This window comes from Oncorhynchus keta, unplaced genomic scaffold (assembly GCF_023373465.1).
Source record: "Oncorhynchus keta strain PuntledgeMale-10-30-2019 unplaced genomic scaffold, Oket_V2 Un_contig_17303_pilon_pilon, whole genome shotgun sequence".
NCBI lineage: Eukaryota > Metazoa > Chordata > Actinopteri > Salmoniformes > Salmonidae > Oncorhynchus > Oncorhynchus keta.
The window spans coordinates 32,501-55,000 of NW_026280377.1; the positions used below are offsets into that span (position 1 = coordinate 32,501).

Sequence of the window (22,500 nt, forward strand, 5' to 3'; positions counted from 1 at the left end):
GTATTTCAGTTAGACATTCTAACCAGTCTCTTTCAATCCCGTATTTCAGTTAGACATTCTAACCAGTCTCTTTCAATCCCGTATTTCAGTTAGACATTCTAACCAGTCTCTTTCAATCCCGTATTTCAGTTAGATCCCGTATTTCCAACCAGTCTCTTTCAATCCGTATTTCAGGACATTCTAACCAGTCTTTCAATCCGTATTTCAGTTAGACATTCTAACCAGTATTTCAGTTAGACATTCTAACCAGTCTCTTTCAATCCCGTATTTCAGTTAGACATTCCAACCAGTCTCTTTCAATCCCGTATTTCAGTTAGACATTCTAACCAGTCTCTTTCAATCCCGTATTTCAGTTAGACATTCTAACCAGTCTCTTTCAATCCCGTATTTCAGTTAGACATTCTAACCAGTCTCTTTCAATCCGTATTTCAGTTAGACATTCTAACCAGTCTCTTTCAATCCCAGTATTTCAGTTAGACATTCACAACCAGTCTCTTTCAATCCCGTATTTCAGTTAGACATTCTAACCAGTCTCTTTCAATCCCGTATTTCAGTTAGACATTCTAACCAGTCTCTTTCAATCCCGTATTTCAGTTAGACATTCTAACCAGTCTCTTTCAATCCCGTATTTCAGTTAGACATTCTAACCAGTCTCTTTCAATCCCGTATTTCAGTTAGACATTCTAACCAGTCTCTTTCAATCCCGTATTTCAGTTAGACATTCTAACCAGTCTCTTTCAATCCCGTATTTCAGTTAGACATTCTAACCAGTCTCTTTCAATCCCGTATTTCAGTTAGACATTCTAACCAGTCTCTTTCAATCCCGTATTTCAGTTAGACATTCTAACCAGTCTCTTTCAATCCCGTATTTCAGTTAGACATTCTAACCAGTCTCTTTCAATCCCGTATTTCAGTTAGACATTCTAACCAGTCTCTTTCAATCCCGTATTTCAGTTAGACATTCTAACCAGTCTCTTTCAATCCCGTATTTCAGTTAGACATTCCAGTCTCTTTCAATCCCATTCAGTTAGACACCAGTCTCTTTCAATCCCGTATTTCAGTTAGACATTCTAACCAGTCTCTTTCAATCCCGTATTTCAGTTAGACATTCTAACCAGTCTCTTTCAATCCCATTATTTCAGTTAGACATTCTAACCAGTCTCTTTCAATCCCGTATTTCAGTTAGACATTCTAACCAGTCTCTTTCAATCCCGTATTTCAGTTAGACATTCTAACCAGCCTCTTTCAATCCCGTATTTCAGTTAGACATTCTAACCAGTCTCTTTCAATCCCGTATTTCAGTTAGACATTCTAACCAGTCTCTTTCAATCCCGTATTTCAGTTAGACATTCTAACCAGTCTCTTTCAATCCCGTATTTCAGTTAGACATTCTAACCAGTCTCTTTCAATCCCGTATTTCAGTTAGACATTCTAACCAGTCTCTTTCAATCCCGTATTTCAGTTAGACATTCTAACCAGTCTCTTTCAATCCCGTATTTCAGTTAGACATTCTAACCAGTCTCTTTCAATCCCGTATTTCAGTTAGACATTCTAACCAGTCTCTTTCAATCCCGTATTTCAGTTAGACATTCTAACCAGTCTCTTTCAATCCCGTATTTCAGTTAGACATTCTAACCAGTCTCTTTCAATCCCGTATTTCAGTTAGACATTCTAACCAGTCTCTTTCAATCCCGTATTTCAGTCAGACATTCTAACCAGTCTCTTTCAATCCCGTATTTCAGTTAGACATTCTAACCAGTCTCTTTCAATCCCGTATTTCAGTTAGACATTCTAACCAGTCTCTTTCAATCCCAGTCTCTTTCAATCCCGTATTTCAGTTAGACATTCTAACCAGTCTCTTTCAATCCCGTATTTCAGTCAGACATTCTAACCAGTCTCTTTCAATCCCGTATTTCAGTTAGACATTCTAACCAGTCTCTCCAATTCCGTTTCACATTCTAACCAGTCTCTTTCAATATTTCAGTTAGACATTCTAACCAGTCTCTTTCAATCCCGTATTTCAGTTAGACATTCTAACCAGTCTCTTTCAATCCCGTATTTCAGTTAGACATTCTAACCAGTCTCTTTCAATCCCGTATTTCAGTTAGACATTCTAACCAGTCTCTTTCAATCCCGTATTTCAGTTAGACATTCTAACCAGTCTCTTTCAATCCCGTATTTCAGTTAGACATTCTAACCAGTCTCTTTCAATCCCGTATTTCAGTTAGACATTCTAACCAGTCTCTTTCAATCCCGTATTTCAGTTAGACATTCTAACCAGTCTCTTTCAATCCCGTATTTCAGTTAGACATTCTAACCAGTCTCTTTCAATCCCGTATTTCAGTTAGACATTCTAACCAGTCTCTTTCAATCCCGTATTTCAGTTAGACATTCTAACCAGTCTCTTTCAATCCCGTATTTCAGTTAGACATTCTAACCAGTCTCTTTCAATCCCGTATTTCAGTTAGACATTCTCAACCAGTCTCTTTCAATCCCGTATTTCAGTTAGACATTCTAACCAGTCTCTTTCAATCTTTCAGTTAGACATTCTAACCAGTCTCTTTCAATCCCGTATTTCAGTTATTTCAGTTAGACATTCTAACCAGTCTCTTTCAATCCCGTATTTCAGTTAGACATTCTAACCAGTCTCTTTCAATCCCGTATTTCAGTTAGACATTCTAACCAGTCTCTTTCAATCCCGTATTTCCAGTTAGACATTCTAACCAGTCTCTTTCAATTCCCGTATTTCAGTTAGACATTCTAACCAGTCTCTTTCAATCCCGTATTTCAGTTAGACATTCTAACCAGTCTCTTTCAATCCCGTATTTCAGTTAGACATTCTAACCAGTCTCTTTCAATCCCGTATTTCAGTTAGACATTCTAACCAGTCTCTTTCAATCCCGTATTTCAGTTAGACATTCTAACCAGTCTCTTTCAATCCCGTATTTCAGTTAGACATTCTAACCAGTCTCTTTCAATCCCGTATTTCAGTTAGACATTCTAACCAGTCTCTTTCAATCCCGTATTTCAGTTAGACATTCTAACCAGTCTCTTTCAATCCCGTATTTCAGTTAGACATTCTAACCAGTCTCTTTCAATCCCGTATTTCAGTTAGACCAGTCTCCAACCAGTCTCTTTCAATCCCGTATTTCAGTTAGACATTCTAACCAGTCTCTTTCAATCCCGTATTTCAGTTAGACATTCTAACCAGTCTCTTTCAATCCCGTATTTCAGTAGACATTCTAACCAGTCTCTTTCAATCCCGTTAGACATTCTAACCAGTCTCTTTCAATCCCGTATTTCAGTTAGACATTCTAACCAGTCTCTTTCAATCCCGTATTTCAGTTAGACATTCTAACCAGTCTCTTTCAATCCCGTATTTCAGTTAGACATTCTAACCAGTCTCTTTCAATCCCGTATTTCAGTTAGACATTCTAACCAGTCTCCTTTCAATCTCGTATTTCAGTTAGACATTCTAACCAGTCTCTTTCAATCCCGTATTTCAGTTAGACATTCCCTACACCAGTCTCTTTCAATCCCGTATTTCAGTTAGACATTCTAACCAGTCTCTTTCAATCCCGTATTTCAGTTAGACATTCTAACCAGTCTCTTTCAATCCCGTATTTCAGTTAGACATTCTAACCAGTCTCTTTCAATCCCGTATTTCAGTTAGACATTCTAACTCATTTCAATCCCGTATTTTAGACATTCTAACCAGTCTCTTTCAATCCCGTATTTCAGTTAGACATTCTAACCACCAGTCTCTTTCAGCCCTTTCCCGTATTTCAGTTAGACATTCTAACCAGTCTCTTTCAATCCCGTATTTCAGTTAGACATTCTAACCAGTCTCTTTCAATCCCGTATTTCAGTTAGACATTCTAACCAGTCTCTTTCAATCCATTTCAGTTACTAGACATTCTAACCATTTCAAGTATTTCAGTTAGACATTCTAACCAGTCTCTTTCAATCCCGTATTTCAGTTAGACATTCTAACCAGTCTCTTTCAATCCCGTATTTCAGTTAGACATTCTAACCAGTCTCTTTCAATCCCATTCAGTTAACATTCTAACCAGTCTCTTTCTCGTATTTCAGTTAGACATTCTAACCAGTCTCTTTCAATCCCGTATTTCAGTTAGACATTCCTAACCAGTCTCTTTCAATCCCGTATTTCAGTTAGACATTCTAACCAGTCTCTTTCAATCCCGTATTTCAGTTAGACATTCTAACCAGTCTCTTTCAATCCCGTATTTCAGTTAGACATTCTAACCAGTCTCTTTCAATCCCGTATTTCAGTTAGACATTCTAACCAGTCTCTTTCAATCCCGTATTTCAGTTAGACATTCTAACCAGTCTCTTTCAATCCCGTATTTCAGTTAGACATTCTAACCAGTCTCTTTCAATCCCGTATTTCAGTTAGACATTCTAACCAGTCTCTTTCAATCCCGTATTTCAGTTAGACATTCTAACCAGTCTCTTTCAATCCGTATTTCAGTTAGACATTCTAACCAGTCTCTTTCAATCCCGTATTTCAGTTAGACATTCTAACCCAGTCTCTTTCAATCCCGTATTTCAGTTAGACATTCTAACCAGTCTCTTTCAATCCCGTATTTCAGTTAGACATTCTAACCAGTCTCTTTCAATCCCGTATTTCAGTTAGACATTCTAACCAGTCTCTTTCTTTCAATCCCGTATTTCAGTTAGACATTCTAACCAGTCTCTTTCAATCCCGTATTTCAGTTAGACATTCTAACCAGTCTCTTTCAATCCCGTATTTCAGTTAGACATTCTAACCAGTCTCTTTCAATCCCGTATTTCAGTTAGACATTCTAACCAGTCTCTTTCAATCCCGTATTTCAGTTAGACATTCTAACCAGTCTCTTTCAATCCCATTTCAGTAGACATTTCAGTTCTTTCAATCCCGTATTTCAGTTAGACATTCTAACCAGTCTCTTTCAATCCCGTATTTCAGTTAGACATTCTAACCAGTCTCTTTCAATCCCGTATTTCAGTTAGACATTCTAACCAGTCTCTTTCAATCCCGTATTTCAGTTAGACATTCTAACCAGTCTCTTTCAATCCCGTATTTCAGTTAGACATTCTAACCAGTCTCTTTCAATCCCGTATTTCAGTTAGACATTCTAACCAGTCTCTTTCAATCCCGTATTTCAGTTAGACATTCTAACCAGTCTCTTTCAATCCCAGTTATTTCAGTTAGACAGTCTCTTTCAATCCCGTATTTCAGTTAGACATTCTAACCAGTCTCTTTCAATCCCGTATTTCAGTTAGACATTCTAACCAGTCTCTTTCAATCCCGTATTTCAGTTAGACATTCTAACCAGTCTCTTTCAATCCCGTATTTCAGTTAGACATTCTAACCAGTCTCTTTCAATCCCGTATTTCAGTTAGACATTCTAACCAGTCTCTTTCAATCCCGTATTTCAGTTAGACATTTAACAGTCTCTTTTCGTATTTCAGTTAGACATTCTAACCAGTCTCTTTCAATCCCGTATTTCAGTTAGACATTCTAACCAGTCTCTTTCAATCCCGTATTTCAGTTAGACATTCTAACCAGTCTCTTTCAATCCCGTATTTCAGTTAGACATTCTAACCAGTCTCTTTCAATCCCGTATTTCAGTTAGACATTCTAACCAGTCTCTTTCAATCCCGTATTTCAGTTAGACATTCTTTAACCAGACATTCTCTCTTTCAATCCCGTATTTCAGTTAGACATTCTAACCAGTCTCTTTCAATCCCGTATTTCAGTTAGACATTCTAACCAGTCTCTTTCAATCCCGTATTTCAGTTAGACATTCTAACCAGTCTCTTTCAATCCCGTATTTCAGTTAGACATTCTAACCAGTCTCTTTCTCCCGTATTTCAGTTAGACATTCCCGTATTTATTTCAGTTAGACATTCTAACCAGTCTCTTTCAATCCCGTATTTCAGTTAGACATTCTAACCAGTCTCTTTCAATCCCGTATTTCAGTTAGACATTCTAACCAGTCTCTTTCAATCCCGTATTTCAGTTAGACATTCTAACCAGTCTCTTTCAATCCCGTATTTCAGTTAGACATTCTAACCAGTCTCTTTCAATCCCGTATTTCAGTTAGACATTCTAACCAGTCTCTTTCAATCCCGTATTTCAGTTAGACATTCTAACCAGTCTCTTTCAATCCCGTATTTCAGTTAGACATTCTAACCAGTCTCTTTCAATCCCGTATTTCAGTTAGACATTCTAACCAGTCTCTTTCAATCCCGTATTTCAGTTAGACATTCTAACCAGTCTCTTTCAATCCCGTATTTCAGTTAGACATTCTAACCAGTCTCTTTCAATCCCGTATTTCAGTTAGACATTCTAACCAGTCTCTTTCAATCCCGTATTTCAGTTAGACATTCTAACCAGTCTCTTTCAATCCCGTATTTCAGTTAGACATTCTAACCAGTCTCTTTCAATCCCGTATTTCAGTTAGACATTCTAACCAGTCTCTTTCAATCCCGTATTTCAGTTAGACATTCTAACCAGTCTCTTTCAATCCCGTATTTCAGTTAGACATTCTAACCAGTCTCTTTCAACATTCTAACCCAGTCTCTTTCAAGTATTTCAGTTAGACATTCTTCTTTCAATCCCGTATTTCAGTTAGACATTCTAACCAGTCTCTTTCAATCCCGTATTTCAGTTAGACATTCCAACCAGTCTCTTTCAATCCCGTATTTCAGTTAGACATTCTAACCAGTCTCTTTCAATCCCGTATTTCAGTTAGACATTCTAACCAGTCTCTTTCAATCCCGTATTTCAGTTAGACATTCTAACCAGTCTCTTTCAATCCCGTATTTCAGTTAGACATTCTAACCAGTCTCTTTCAATCCCGTATTTCAGTTAGACATTCTAACCAGTCTCTTTCAATCCCGTATTTCAGTTAGACATTCTAACCAGTCTCTTTCAATCCCGTATTTCAGTTAGACATTCTAACCAGTCTCTTTCAATCCCGTATTTCAGTTAGACATTCTAACCAGTCTCTTTCAATCCCGTATTTCAGTTAGACATTCCAACCAGTCTCTTTCAATCCCGTATTTCAGTTAGACATTCTAACCAGTCTCTTTCAATCCCGTATTTCAGTTAGACATTCTAACCAGTCTCTTTCAATCCCGTATTTCAGTTAGACATTCTAACCAGTCTCTTTCAATCCCGTATTTCAGTTAGACATTCTAACCAGTCTCAGTTTTCAATCTCCAATCCGTATTTCAGTTAGACATTCTAACCAGTCTCTTTCAATCCCGTATTTCAGTTAGACATTCTAACCAGTCTCTTTCAATCCCGTATTTCAGTTAGACATTCTAACCAGTCTCTTTCAATCCCGTATTTCAGTTAGACATTCTAACCAGTCTCTTTCAATCCCGTATTTCAGTTAGACATTCTAACCAGTCTCTTTCAATCCCGTATTTCAGTTAGACACCAGTCTCTTTCAATCCGTATTTCAGTTAACCAGTCTCTTTCAATCCCGTATTTCAGTTAGACATTCTAACCAGTCTCTTTCAATCCCGTATTTCAGTTAGACATTCTAACCAGTCTCTTTCAATCCCGTATTTCAGTTAGACATTCTAAACCAGTCTCTTTCAGTCTCTCTTTCAATCCCGTATTTCAGTTAGACATTCTAACCAGTCTCTTTCAATCCCGTATTTCAGTTAGACATTCTACCCAGTCTCTTTCAATCCCGTATTTCAGTTAGACATTCTAACCAGTCTCTTTCAATCCCGTATTTCAGTTAGACATTCTAACCAGTCTCTTTCATTCCCGTATTTCAGTTAGACATTCTAACCAGTCTCTTTCAATCCCGTATTTCAGTTAGACATTCTAACCAGTCTCTTTCAATCCCGTATTTCAGTTAGACATTCTAACCAGTCTCTTTCAATCCCGTATTTCAGTTAGACATTCTAACCAGTCTCTTTCAATCCCCCGTATTTCAGTTAGACATTCTAACCAGTCTCTTTCAATCCCGTATTTCAGTTAGACATTCTAACCAGTCTCTTTCAATCCCGTATTTCAGTTAGACATTCTAACCAGTCTCTTTCAATCCCGTATTTCAGTTAGACATTCTAACCAGTCTCTTTCAATCCCGTATTTCAGTTAGACATTCTAACCAGTCTCTTTCAATCCCGTATTTCAGTTAGACATTCTAACCAGTCTCTTTCAATCCGTATTTCAGTTAGACATTCTAACCAGTCTCTTTCAATCCCGTATTTCAGTTAGACATTCTAACCAGTCTCTTTCAATCCCGTATTTCAGTTAGACATTCTAACCAGTCTCTTTCAATCCCGTATTTCAGTTAGACATTCTAACCAGTCTCTTTCAATCCGTATTTCAGTTAGACATTCTAACCAGTCTCTTTCAATCCCGTATTTCAGTTAGACATTCTAACCAGTCTCTTTCAATCCCGTATTTCAGTTAGACATTCTAACCAGTCTCTTTTAATCCCGATTTCAGTTAGACATTCTAACCAGTCTCTTTCAATCCCGTATTTCAGTTAGACATTCTAACCAGTCTCTTTCAATCCCGTATTTCAGTTAGACATTCTAACCAGTCTCTTTCAATCCCGTATTTCAGTTAGACATTCTAACCAGTCTCTTTCAATCCCGTAGACATTTCAGTTAGACATTCTAACCAGTCTCTTTCAATCCCGTATTTCAGTTAGACATTCTAACCAGTCTCTTTCAATCCCGTATTTCAGTTAGACATTCTAACCAGTCTCTTTCAATCCCGTATTTCAGTTAGTCTCTTTCAATCCCGATTTCAGTTCCAACCAGTCTCTTTCAATCCCGTATTTCAGTTAGACATTCTAACCAGTCTCTTTCAATCCCGTATTTCAGTTAGACATTCTAACCAGTCTCTCTTTCAATCCCGTATTTCAGTTAGACATTCTAACCAGTTTCAATCCCGTATTTCAGTTAGACATTCTAACCAGTCTCTTTCAATCCCGTATTTCAGTTAGACATTCTAACCAGTCTCTTTCAATCCCGTATTTCAGTTAGACATTCTAACCAGTCTCTTTCAATCCCGTATTTCAGTTAGACATTCTAACCAGTCTCTTTCAATCCCGTATTTCAGTTAGACATTCTAACCAGTCTCTTTCAATCCCGTATTTCAGTTAGACATTCTAACCAGTCTCTTTCAATCCCGTATTTCAGTTAGACATTCTAACCAGTCTCTTTCAATCCCGTATTTCAGTTAGACATTCTAACCAGTCTCTTTCAATCCCGTATTTCAGTTAGACATTCTAACCAGTCATTCTTTCAATCCCGTATTTCAGTTAGACATTCTAACCAGTCTCTTTCAATCCCAGTTACCGGTCTTTCATCCCGTATTTCAGTTAGACATTCTAACCAGTCTCTTTCAATCCCGTATTTCAGTTAGACATTCTAACCAGTCTCTTTCAATCCCGTATTTCAGTTAGACATTCTAACCAGTCTCTTTCAATCCCGTATTTCAGTTAGACATTCTAACCAGTCTCTTTCAATCCCGTATTTCAGTTAGACATTCTAACCAGTCTCTTTCAATCCCGTATTTCAGTTAGACATTCTAACCAGTCTCTTTCAATCCCGTATTTCAGTTAGACATTCTAACCAGTCTCTTTCAATCCCGTATTTCAGTTAGACATTCTAACCAGTCTCTTTCAATCCCGTATTTCAGTTAGACATTCTAACCAGTCTCTTTCAATCCCGTATTTCAGTTAGACATTCTAACCAGTCTCTTTCAATCCCGTATTTCAGTTAGACATTCTAACCAGTCTCTTTCAATCCCGTATTTCAGTTAGACATTCTAACCAGTCTCTTTCAATCCCGTATTTCAGTTAGACATTCTAACCAGTCTCTTTCAATCCCGTATTTCAGTTAGACATTCTAACCAGTCTCTTTCAATCCCGTATTTCAGTTAGACATTCTAACCAGTCTCTTTCAATCCCGTATTTCAGTTAGACATTCTAACCAGTCTCTTTCAATCCCGTATTTCAGTTAGACATTCTAACCAGTCTCTTTCAATCCCGTATTTCAGTTAGACATTCATTCCTTTCAATCCCCAGTTAGACATTCTCTTTCAATCCCGTATTTCAGTTAGACATTCTAACCAGTCTCTTTCAATCCCGTATTTCAGTTAGACATTCTAACCAGTCTCTTTCAATCCCGTATTTCAGTTAGACATTTAACCAGTCTCTTTCAATCCCGTATTTCAGTTAGACATTCTAACCAGTCTCTTTCAATCCCGTATTTCAGTTAGACATTCTAACCAGTCTCTTTCAATCCCGTATTTCAGTTAGACATTCTAACCAGTCTCTTTCAATCCCGTATTTCAGTTAGACATTCTAACCAGTCTCTTTCAATCCCGTATTTCAGTTAGACATTCTAACCAGTCTCTTTCAATCCCGTATTTCAGTTAGACATTCTAACCAGTCTCTTTCAATCCCGTATTTCAGTTAGACATCCCAGTTAGACATTCTAACCAGTCTCTTTCAATCCCGTATTTCAGTTAGACATTCTAACCAGTCTCTTTCAATCCCAGACATTCTAACCAGTCTCTTTCAATCCCGTATTTCAGTTAGACATTCTAACCAGTCTCTTTCAATCCCGTATTTCAGTTAGACATTCTAACCAGTCTCTTTCAATCCTGCATTTCAGTTAGACATTCTAACCAGTCTCTTTCAATCCCGTATTTCAGTTAGACATTCTAACCAGTCTCTTTCAATCCCGTATTTCAGTTAGACATTCTAACCAGTCTCTTTCAATCCCGTATTTCAGTTAGACATTCTAACCAGTCTCTTTCAATCCCGTATTTCAGTTAGACATTCTAACCAGTCTCTTTCAATCCCGTATTTCAGTTAGACATTCTAACCAGTCTCTTTCAATCCCGTATTTCAGTTAGACATTCTAACCAGTCTCTTTCAATCCCGTATTTCAGTTAGACATTCTAACCAGTCTCTTTCAATCCCGTATTTCAGTTAGACATTCTAACCAGTCTCTTTCAACGACATTCAACAGTCTCTTTCAGTTAGACAGTTAGACATTCTAACCAGTCTCTTTCAATCCCGTATTTCAGTTAGACATTCTAACCAGTCTCTTTCAATCCCGTATTTCAGTTAGACATTCTAACCAGTCTCTTTCAATCCCGTATTTCAGTTAGACATTCTAACCAGTCTCTTTCAATCCCGTATTTCAGTTAGACATTCTAACCAGTCTCTTTCAATCCCGTATTTCAGTTAGACATTCTAACCAGTCTCTTTCAATCCCGTATTTCAGTTAGACATTCTAACCAGTCTCTTTCAATCCCGTATTTCAGTTAGACATTCTAACCAGTCTCTTTCAATCCCGTATTTCAGTTAGACATTCTAACCAGTCTCTTTCAATCCCGTATTTCAGTTAGACATTCTAACCAGTCTCTTTCAATCCCGTATTTCAGTTAGACATTCTAACCAGTCTCTTTCAATCCCGTATTTCAGTTAGACATTCTAACCAGTCTCTTTCAATCCCGTATTTCAGTTAGACATTCTAACCAGTCTCTTTCAATCCCGTATTTCAGTTAGACATTCTAACCAGTCTCTTTCAATCTCCAACCAGTCTCTTTCAATCCCGTATTTCAGTTAGACATTTTAACCAGTCTCTTTCAATCCCGTATTTCAGTTAGACATTCTAACCAGTCTCTTTCAATCCCGTATTTCAGTTAGACATTCTAACCAGTCTCTTTCAATCCCGTATTTCAGTTAGACATTCTAACCAGTCTCTTTCAATCCCGTATTTCAGTTAGACATTCTAACCAGTCTCTTTCAATCCCGTATTTCAGTTAGACATTCTAACCAGTCTCTTTCAATCCCGTATTTCAGTTAGACATTCTAACCAGTCTCTTTCAATCCCGTATTTCAGTTAGACATTCTAACCAGTCTCTTTCAATCCCGTATTTCAGTTAGACATTCTAACCAGTCTCTTTCAATCCCGTATTTCAGTTAGACATTCTAACCAGTCTCTTTCAATCCCGTATTTCAGTTAGACATTCTAACCAGTCTCTTTCAATCCCGTATTTCAGTTAGACATTCTAACCAGTCTCTTTCAATCCCGTATTTCAGCTAGACATTCTAACCAGTCTCTTTCAATCCCGTATTTCAGTTAGACATTCTAACCAGTCTCTTTCAATCCCCAGTAGACATTCTAACCAGTCTCTTTCAATCCCGATTTCAGTTAGACATTCTAACCAGTCTCTTTCAATCCCGTATTTCAGTTAGACATTCTAACCAGTCTCTTTCAATCCCGTATTTCAGTTAGACATTCTAACCAGTCTCTTTCAATCCCGTATTTCAGTTAGACATTCTAACCAGTCTCTTTCAATCCCGTATTTCAGTTAGACATTCTAACCAGTCTCTTTCAATCCCGTATTTCAGTTAGACATTCTAACCAGTCTCTTTCAATCCCGTATTTCAGTTAGACATTCTAACCAGTCTCTTTCAATCCCGTATTTCAGTTAGACATTCTAACCAGTCTCTTTCAATCCCGTATTTCAGTTAGACATTCTAACCAGTCTCTTTCAATCCCGTATTTCATTCCCATTCTAACCAGTCTCTTTCAATCCCGTATTTCAGTTAGACATTCTAACCAGTCTCTTTCAATCCCGTATTTCAGTTAGACATTCTAACCAGTCTCTTTCAATCCCGTATTTCAGTTAGACCAGTCTCCAACCAGTCTCTTTCAATCCCGTATTTCAGTTAGACATTCTAACCAGTCTCTTTCAATCCCGTATTTCAGTTAGACATTCTAACCAGTCTCTTTCAATCCCGTATTTCAGTTAGACATTCTAACCAGTCTCTTTCAATCCCGTATTTCAGTTAGACATTCTAACCAGTCTCTTTCAATCCCGTATTTCAGTTAGACATTCTAACCAGTCTCTTTCAATCCCGTATTTCAGTTAGACATTCTAACCAGTCTCTTTCAATCCCGTATTTCAGTTAGACATTCTAACCAGTCTCTTTCAATCCCGTATTTCAGTTAGACATTCTAACCAGTCTCTTTCAATCCCGTATTTCAGTTAGACATTTAATCCAGTCTCTTTCAATCCCGTATTTCAGTTAGACCTCCAATCCAGTCTCTTTCAATCCCGTATTTCAGTTAGACATTCTAACCAGTCTCTTTCAATCCCGTATTTCAGTTAGACATTCTAACCAGTCTCTTTCAATCCCGTATTTCAGTAGACATTCTAACCAGTCTCTTTCAATCCCGTATTTCAGTTAGACATTCTAACCAGTCTCTTTCAATCCCGTATTTCAGTTAGACATTCTAACCAGACATTCTAACCAGTCTCTTTCAATCCCGTATTTCAGTTAGACATTCTAACCAGTCTCTTTCAATCCCAGTCTCTTTCAATATTTCAGTTAGACATTCTAACCAGTCTCTTTCAATCCCGTATTTCAGTTAGACATTCTAACCAGTCTCTTTCAATCCCGTATTTCAGTTAGACATTCTAACCCCTAATCCCGTCTCAAGACATTCTAACCAGTCTCTTTCAATCCCGTTCAGACATTCTAACCAGTCTCTTTCAATCCCGTATTTCAGTTAGACATTCTAACCAGTCTCTTTCAATCCCCGTATTTCAGTTAGACATTCTAACCAGTCTCTTTCAATCCCGTATTTCAGTTAGACATTCTAACCAGTCTCTTTCAATCCCGTATTTCAGTTAGACATTCTAACCAGTCTCTTTCAATCCCGTATTTCAGTTAGACATTCTAACCAGTCTCTTTCAATCCCGTATTTCAGTTAGACATTCTAACCAGTCTCTTTCAATCCCTTATTTCAGTTAGAGAATTCTAACCAGTCTCTTTCAATCCTGCATTTCAGTTAGACATTCTAACCAGTCTCTTTCAATCCCGCTCTTTCAATCCCGTATTTCAGTTAGACATTCTAACCAGTCTCTTTCAATCCCGTATTTCATAGACATTCTAACCAGTCTCTTTCAATCCCGTATTTCAGTTAGACATTCTAACCAGTCTCTTTCAATCCCGTATTTCAGTTAGACATTCTAACCAGTCTCTTTCAATCCCGTATTCAGTTAGACATTCTAACCAGTCTCTTTCAATCCCGTATTTCAGTTAGACATTCTAACCAGTCTCTTTCAATCCCGTATTTCAGTTAGACATTCTAACCAGTCTCTTTCAATCCCGTATTTCAGTTAGACATTCTAACCAGTCTCTTTCAATCCCGTATTTCAGTTAGACATTCTAACCAGTCTCTTTCAACCCGTATTTCAGTTAGACATTCTAACCAGTCTCTTTCAATTCCCAGTCTCTTTCAATTTCAGTTAGACATTCTAACCAGTCTCTTTCAATCCCGTATTTCAGTTAGACATTCTAACCAGTTAGACCAGTCTCTCAAACCCAGTCTCTTTCAATCCCGTATTTCAGTTAGACATTCTAACCAGTCTCTTTCAATCCCGTATTTCAGTTAGACATTCTAACCAGTCTCTTTCAATCCCGTATTTCAGTTAGACCAGTCTCCAACCAGTCTCTTTCAATCCCGTATTTCAGTTAGACATTCTAACCAGTCTCTTTCAATCCCGTATTTCAGTTAGACATTCTAACCAGTCTCTTTCAATCCCGTATTTCAGTTAGACATTCTAACCAGTCTCTTTCAATCCCGTATTTCAGTTAGACATTCTAACCAGTCTCTTTCAATCCCGTATTTCAGTTAGACCATTCTAACCAGTCTCTTTCAATCCCCGTATTTCAGTTCAGTTAGACATTCTAACCAGTCTCTTTCAATCCCGTATTTCAGTTAGACATTCTAACCAGTCTCTTTTCAGTTAGACATTCCCAGTCTCTTTCAATCCCGTATTTCAGTTAGACATTCTAACCAGTCTCTTTCAATCAGTTAGACATTCTAACCAGTCTCCTCGTAGGACATTCTAACCAGTTCAATCCCGTATTTCAGTTAGACATTCTAACCAGTCTCCAACCAGTAACCAGTCTCTTTCAATCCCGTATTTCAGTTAGACATTCAAATCCAGTCTCTTTCAATCCCGTATTTCAGTTAGACCATTTCTAACCAGTCTCTTTCAATCCCGTATTTCAGTTAGACATTCTAACCAGTCTCTTTCAATCCCGTATTTCAGTTAGACATTCTAACCAGTCTCTTTCAATCCCGTATTTCAGTTAGACATTCTAACCAGTCTCTTTCAATCCCGTATTTCAGTTAGACATTCTAACCAGTCTCTTTCAATCCCGTATTTCAGTTAGACATTCTAACCAGTCTCTTTCAATCCCGTATTTCAGTTAGACATTCTAACCAGTCTCTTTCAATCCCGCATTTCAGTTAGACATTCTAACCAGTCTCTTTCAATCCCGTATTTCAGTTAGACATTCTAACCAGTCTCTTTCAATCCCGTATTTCAGTTAGACATTCTAACCAGTCTCTTTCAATCCCGTATTTCAGTTAGACATTCTAACCAGTCTCTTTCAATCCCGTATTTCAGACATTCTAACCAGTCTCTTTCAACATTGCTAGACATTCTAACCAGTCTCTTTCAATCCCGTATTTCAGTTAGACATTCTAACCAGTCTCTTTCAATCCCGTATTTCAGTTAGACATTCTAACCAGTCTCTTTCAATCCCGTATTTCAGTTAGACATTCTAACCAGTCTCTTTCAATCCCGTATTTCAGTTAGACATTCTAACCAGTCTCTTTCAATCCCGTACATTTCAGTTAGACATTCTAACCAGTCTCTTTCAATCCCGTATTTCAGTTAGACATTCTAACCAGTCTCTTTCAATCCCGTATTTCAGTTAGACATTCTAACCAGTCTCTTTCAACCGTATTTCAGTCAGACATTCTCAGTCTTTCAATCACCTTGCGCTTATGAAAATATATTCTGTGTATCAGAGATGGGCAGATTCTTTGGGGGGGAAGAGGTTATTTTAGCTAACTCTGTCAGGGTAACTTACTGTTGAGAGTTGGAAAAATATAATACAGGAATGCTTGAATACTAGAATACTAGAATACTAGAATAACAGAATACTGGAATAATGGATAATTGAATAATAGTACACTAGAATATTAGAACATTATAATACTAGAATAATATAATATTAGAATATTATAATACTAGAATATTATAATACTAGATTAATAAAATAATAAAATACTAGAATCACAGAATACTACAATAATGGAATTATACTTTATTGGGTGGCAGGGTAGCCTAGTGGTTAGAGCGTTGGACTAGTAACTAGAAGGTTGCAAGTTCAAACCCCCGAGCTGACACCCCCTGTTCCTAGGCCGTCATTGAAAATAACTGACTTGTCTAGTTAAATAAAGTTAAACAATAGTACATATTAGAATACAATAATACTAGAATAATTGACTACTCGAATTTCAGAATACTAGAATTTCAGAATACAATAATAATGGAATACTAGAATTTTTTAATACTAGAATATTATAATAATGGAATACGATATTTTTATAATACCAGAATAATATAATATTATAATAAACGAAAACCAGAATGTTAAAATATTAAAATAATGGAATACTAGAATATTAGAATAATATAATACTAGAATACAATAATACTAGAATACTACAAATTAGAATACAATAATAATGGAATTGTAGAATCTCATTATAATGGCATACTATAATATAATAATAATAGAATACTAGAATATTATAATAATGGAATACCAGAATATTATAATATTATAATAATGGAATATTATAATATTATAATATTATAATAATGGAATACCAGAATATTATAATATTATAATAATGGAATATTAGAATATTTGAATAACAGAATACTAGAATATTAGAATACTATAATACTAGAATATTAGAATACTAGAATATTAGAATACTATAATACTAGAATATTAGAATACTAGAATATTAGAATACTGGATTATTAGAATACTAGAATATTATAATATTATGATAATGGAATACTAGAATATTATAGTACAATAATACTAGAATACTAGAGTATAATATAATTCTAGAATAATATAATACAAGAATACAAGAATACCAGACTACTAGACTACTAAAAATACTAAGAATACTAGAATAATAGAATACTATAATACTATAATAATGGAATACTGGACAATTAGAATACTAGAATACTAGATTATTATAATACAATAATAATGGAATAACAAAATACTTGAATATTATAATAATAGAATACTAGAATATTAGAATACTAGAATTTTAGAATACCAGAATATTATAATATTATAATAATGGAATACTATAATATTAGAATATTAATATAATGGAAAATTAGAATATTAGAACACTAGACTATTATAATAATGGAATACTGGCATAATAGAATGATATAATATTATATTAATGGAATACTAGAAAATTAGAATACTAGAACATTAGAATACTAGAATATTAGAGTACTACAATATTAGAATATTAGAATACTAGAATATTAGAATATTAGAAAAATTGAATACTAGAATATTATAATATTATAATAATGGAATACTAGAATAATATAATACTGGAATAATATAATAATAGAATACTATAATAATGGATTTTATAATAATAGAATCCTGGAATACTATAAAAATAAAATAGTAGAATATTATAATGATGGAATACTAGAATATTAGAATACTAGAATATAAGAATATTAGAATATTAGAAACATGGAATACTAGAATATATACTATTATAATAATGGAATACTAGAATAATATAATAGTAGAATACTAGAATAATAGAGTACTATAATAATGGAATAATATAATACTAGAATACTATAATAATAGAATACTATACTACTAGAATCTTATAATAATGGAATACTAGAATATTATAAAATTATACCAATATAATATTATAATAATGGAATACTAGAATTTTACAATACTAGAATATTAGAATACAAGAATAATATAATACTAGAATAATAGAATACTGTAATACTAGAATATCAGAATACTAGAATTCTAAAAATACTAGCATCCTAGAATACTAGAATAATATAACAGTAGAATACTATAATACTGGAATATTATAATAATAGAATACTGGAATTATAGAATAGTAGAATACTAGAATATTAGAATACTGGAATACTGGAATACTAGAATATTAGAATATTGGAATATTAGAATACTGGAATACTAGACTATTAGAATAGTAGAATACTGGAATACTAGAATTCTAGAATATTAGAATATTAGAAAACTATAGTACTAGAATACTAGAACACTAGACTATTAGAATACTAGAATATTAGAATACTGGGAATACTAGAGTACTTGAATACGAGAATACTAGAATATTAGAATACCAGAATACTAGAATACTAGAATAATAGAATACTAGAATACTAAAAATACTAGGAATTCTAGAATACTAGGATAATAGAATACTAGAATACTAAAAATACTAGGAATTCTAGAATACTAGGATAATAGAATACTAGAATACTGGAATAATAGAATAATTTAATAATTGAAAACTAGAATACTAGAATATTCTAATAATGGAATAGTAGAATAATATAATATTATAGTAATGGAATACTAGAATATTAGAATTCTAGAATACCAGAATAATAGAATACTATTGTCCCTCATTTGAGTGTTTTAAATGTGGTGACCCTAGATTTGATCTAAACCCTTGACTGACCCCTGACCTCTAACCTCTAACCCCTCTGTGTAGGAGCGGGCCAACAGAGAAGTGGTGAACGTTACAACTCTGCCCATCCCTGCTGAGTTGGGGTTTCTGCTGCAGGCTACAGCAGGTAGGCTATTATCCTGAATAACACACTAGCTCTGGTCCAGCTCCTCCCATCTCTCTGTCTAGCTCTGGTCCAGGCCCCTCACATCTCTCTGTGTGTCTAGGTGGCAGGGAGCTCCACTCTGAGTGCCGAGCTCTGGTCCAGGCCCCTCACATCTCTCTGTGTGTCTAGGTGGCAGGGAGCTCCACTCTGAGTGTCTAGCTCTGGTCCAGGCCCCTCACATCTCTCTGTGTGTCTAGGTGGCAGGGAGCTCCACTCTGAGTGCCTAGCTCTGGTCCAGGCCCCTCACATCTCTCTGTGTGTCTAGGTGGCAGGGAGCTCCACTCTGAGTGCCTAGCTCTGGTCCAGGCCCCTCACGTCTCTCTGTGTGTCTAGGTGGCAGGGAGCTCCACTCTGAGTGCCTAGCTCTGGTCCAGGCCCCTCACATCTCTCTGTGTGTCTAGGTGGCAGGGAGCTCCACTCTGAGTGCCTAGCTCGGGTCCAGGCCCCTCACATCTCTCTGTGTGTCTAGGTGGCAGGGAGCTCCACTCTGAGTTCCTAGCTCTGGTCCAGGCCCCTCACATCTCTCTGTGTGTCTAGGTGGCAGGGAGCTCCACTCTGAGTGCCTGGCTCTGGTCCAGGCCCCTCACATCTCTGTGTGTCTAGGTGGCAGGGAGCTCCACTCTGAGTGCCTAGCTCTGGTCCAGGCCCCTAAGGTCCAGGTGGATCCTCAGCTCACTCTGCCGTTGAACATCAACAACTACCTCATCACTCACTACATAAGGACCATCTTCAGGGTGAGAACACACCGGTATTAAAACGTGTGTTTGATGTTGAGCTCAGTGTTCTGTTGGTGAATCCATGATGTTGAGCTCAGTGTTCAGTTGGTGAATCCATGATGCTGAGCTCAGTGTTCTGTTGGTGAATCCATGATGTTGATGTGTTTGATGTTGAGCTCAGTGTTCAGTTATGAATCTGTGTTGATGTTGAGCTCAGTGTTCAGTTGGTGAATCCATGATGTTGAGCTCAGTGTTCAGTTGTGAATCCATGTTGAATTGTGTTTGATGCTGAGCTCAGTGTTTAGTTGTGAATCCATGTTGAAGTGTGTTTGATGTTGAGCTCAGTGTTCAGTTGTGAATCCATGTTGAAGTGTGTTTGATGTTGAGCTCAGTGTTCTGTTGTGAATCTGTGTTGATGTTGAGCTCAGTGTTCAGTTGTGAATCCATGTTGAAGTGTGTTTGATGTTGAGCTCAGTGTTCTGTTGCGAATCTGTGTTGATGTTGAGCTCAGTGTTCAGTTGTGAATCCATGTTGAAGTGTGTTTGATGTTGAGCTCAGTGTTCTGTTGTGAATCTGTGTTGATGTTGAGCTCAGTGTTTAGTTGTGAATCCGTGTTAATGTTGAGCTCAGTGTTCAGTTGATGAATCCATGATATTGATGTGTGTTTGATGTTGAGCTCAGTGTTCTGTTGTGAATCTGTGTTGATGTGTGTTTGATGTTGAGCTCAGTGTTCAGTTATGAATCTGTGTTGATGTTGAGCTCAGTGTTCAGTTGGTGAATCCATGATGTTGAGCTCAGTGTTCAGTTGTGAATCCATGTTGAATTGTGTTTGATGCTGAGCTCAGTGTTTAGTTGTGAATCCATGTTGAAGTGTGTTTGATGTTGAGCTCAGTGTTCAGTTGTGAATCCATGTTGAAGTGTGTTTGATGCTGAGCTCAGTGTTTAGTTGTGAATCCATGTTGAAGTGTGTTTGATGTTGAGCTCAGTGTTCTGTTGTGAATCTGTGTTGATGTTGAGCTCAGTGTTCTGTTGTGAATCCATGTTGAAGTGTGTTTGATGTTGAGCTCAGTGTTCTGTTGTGAATCTGTGTTGATGTTGAGCTCAGTGTTCAGTTGTGAATCCATGTTGAAGTGTGTTTGGTGTTGAGCTCAGTGTTCTGTTGTGAATCTGTGTTGATGTTGAGCTCAGTGTTCAGTTGATGAATCCATGATATTGATGTGTGTTTGATGTTGAGCTCAGTGTTTAGTTGTGAATATGTGTTGATGTGTGTTTGATGTTGAGCTCAGTGTTTAGTTGTGAATCTGTGTTGATGTTGAGCTCAGTGTTTAGTTGTGAATCCGTGTTAATGTTGAGCTCAGTGTTCTGTTGATGAATCCATGATATTGTTGTGTGTTTGATGTTGAGCTCAGTGTTCTGTTGTGAATCTGTGTTTGATGTTGAGCTCAGTGTTCAGTTGATGAATCCATGATATTGATGTGTGTTTGATGTTGAGCTCAGTGTTCTGTTGTGAATCCATGATATTGATGTGTGTTTGATGTTGAGCTCAGTGTTCTGTTGTGAATATGTGTTGATGTTGAGCTCAGTGTTCTGTTGTGAATCTGTGTTGATGTTGAGCTCAGTGTTCAGTTGTGAATCCGTGATGTTGATGGGTTTGATGTTGAGCTCAGTGTTCAGTTGTGAATCTGTGTTGATGTTGAGCTCAGTGTTCTGTTGTGAATCCATGTTGATGTGTTTAGGAAGCGCTGTTTGGGATGTTGTTTGCTCCGCTGAGCGCTCTCTGACCCGGGTGGACGAAGAACTGAATCAGCCAGCGGTGGACATCTTTATGCTGGTACACTACGCCTAGAACCCTCTGTAGAACCCACCTTTAGAACCCTCTCTATGGTACACTATGCTCTAGAACCCTCTATAGAACCCACCTTTAGAACCTCTCTATGGTACACTATGCTCTAGAACCCTCTGTAGAACCCACCTTTAGAACCCTCTCTATGGTACACTATGCTCTAGAACCCTCTATAGAACCCACCTTTAGAACCCTCTCTATGGTACACTATGCTCTAGAACCTCTATAGAACCCACCTTTAGAACCCTCTCTATGGTACACTATGCTCTAGAACCCTCTATAGAACCCACCTTTAGAACCCTCTATGGTACACTATGCTCTAGAACGCTCTGTAGAACCCACCTTTAGAACCCTCTCTATGGTACACTATGCTCTAGAACCCTCTGTAGAACCCACCTTTAGAACCCTCTCTATGGTACACTACGCTCTAGAACCCTCTGTAGAACCCACTTTTAGAATCCTCTATGGAACACTATGCTCTAGAACGCTCTGTAGAACCCACCTTTAGAACCCTCTATATGGTACATTACGCCTAGAACCCTCTATAGACCCCACCTTTAGAACCCTCTCTATGGAACACTATGATCTAGAACCCTCTGTAGATCCCACCTTTAGCACCATCTCTATGGAACACTACGATCTAGAACCCTCTATAGAACCGACCTTTAGAACACTCTATATGGAACACTATGATCTAGAACCCTCTGCAGAACCCACCTTTAGAACTGTCTCTATGGAAAACTATGATCTAGAACCCTCTGTAGAACCCACCTTTAGAACCCTCTCCATTGTACACTACGTTCTAGAACAGTGGTTCCCGACCTTTTCCAGTTACTGTACCACCAACTGAAGTTTGCTGTGCCCTGAGTAACCCTGTGGTACCCACTGCATTATACCAGTAGGCCTGTGGAACCATACTGTAACATGGTGTACCACCAACTGCACTACCAGTAGGCCTGTGGAACCCACTGCATTATACCAGTAGGCCTGTGGAACCATACTGTAACAGTACCAACCCTGCCCTGAGTAACCCCACTGCATTATACCATTATACCCAGTAGGCCTGTGGAACCATACTGTAACATGGAACCATACTGTAACATGGT

General features: G+C 37.2%; 1 long non-coding RNA gene across 1 annotated transcript in view; it reads left to right on the forward strand.

Moving 5' to 3' along the window:
* LOC127919638 (uncharacterized) overlaps positions 1-18,767 on the forward strand; it is a 21,137-nt gene extending 2,370 nt beyond the window's left edge. The window contains exon 3 of the long non-coding RNA XR_008103544.1: positions 18,715-18,767. This is a non-coding gene — a long non-coding RNA (uncharacterized LOC127919638). The remainder of the gene's footprint in view (positions 1-18,714) is intronic.
* The last annotated feature ends 3,733 nt before the right edge of the window (positions 18,768-22,500 follow it).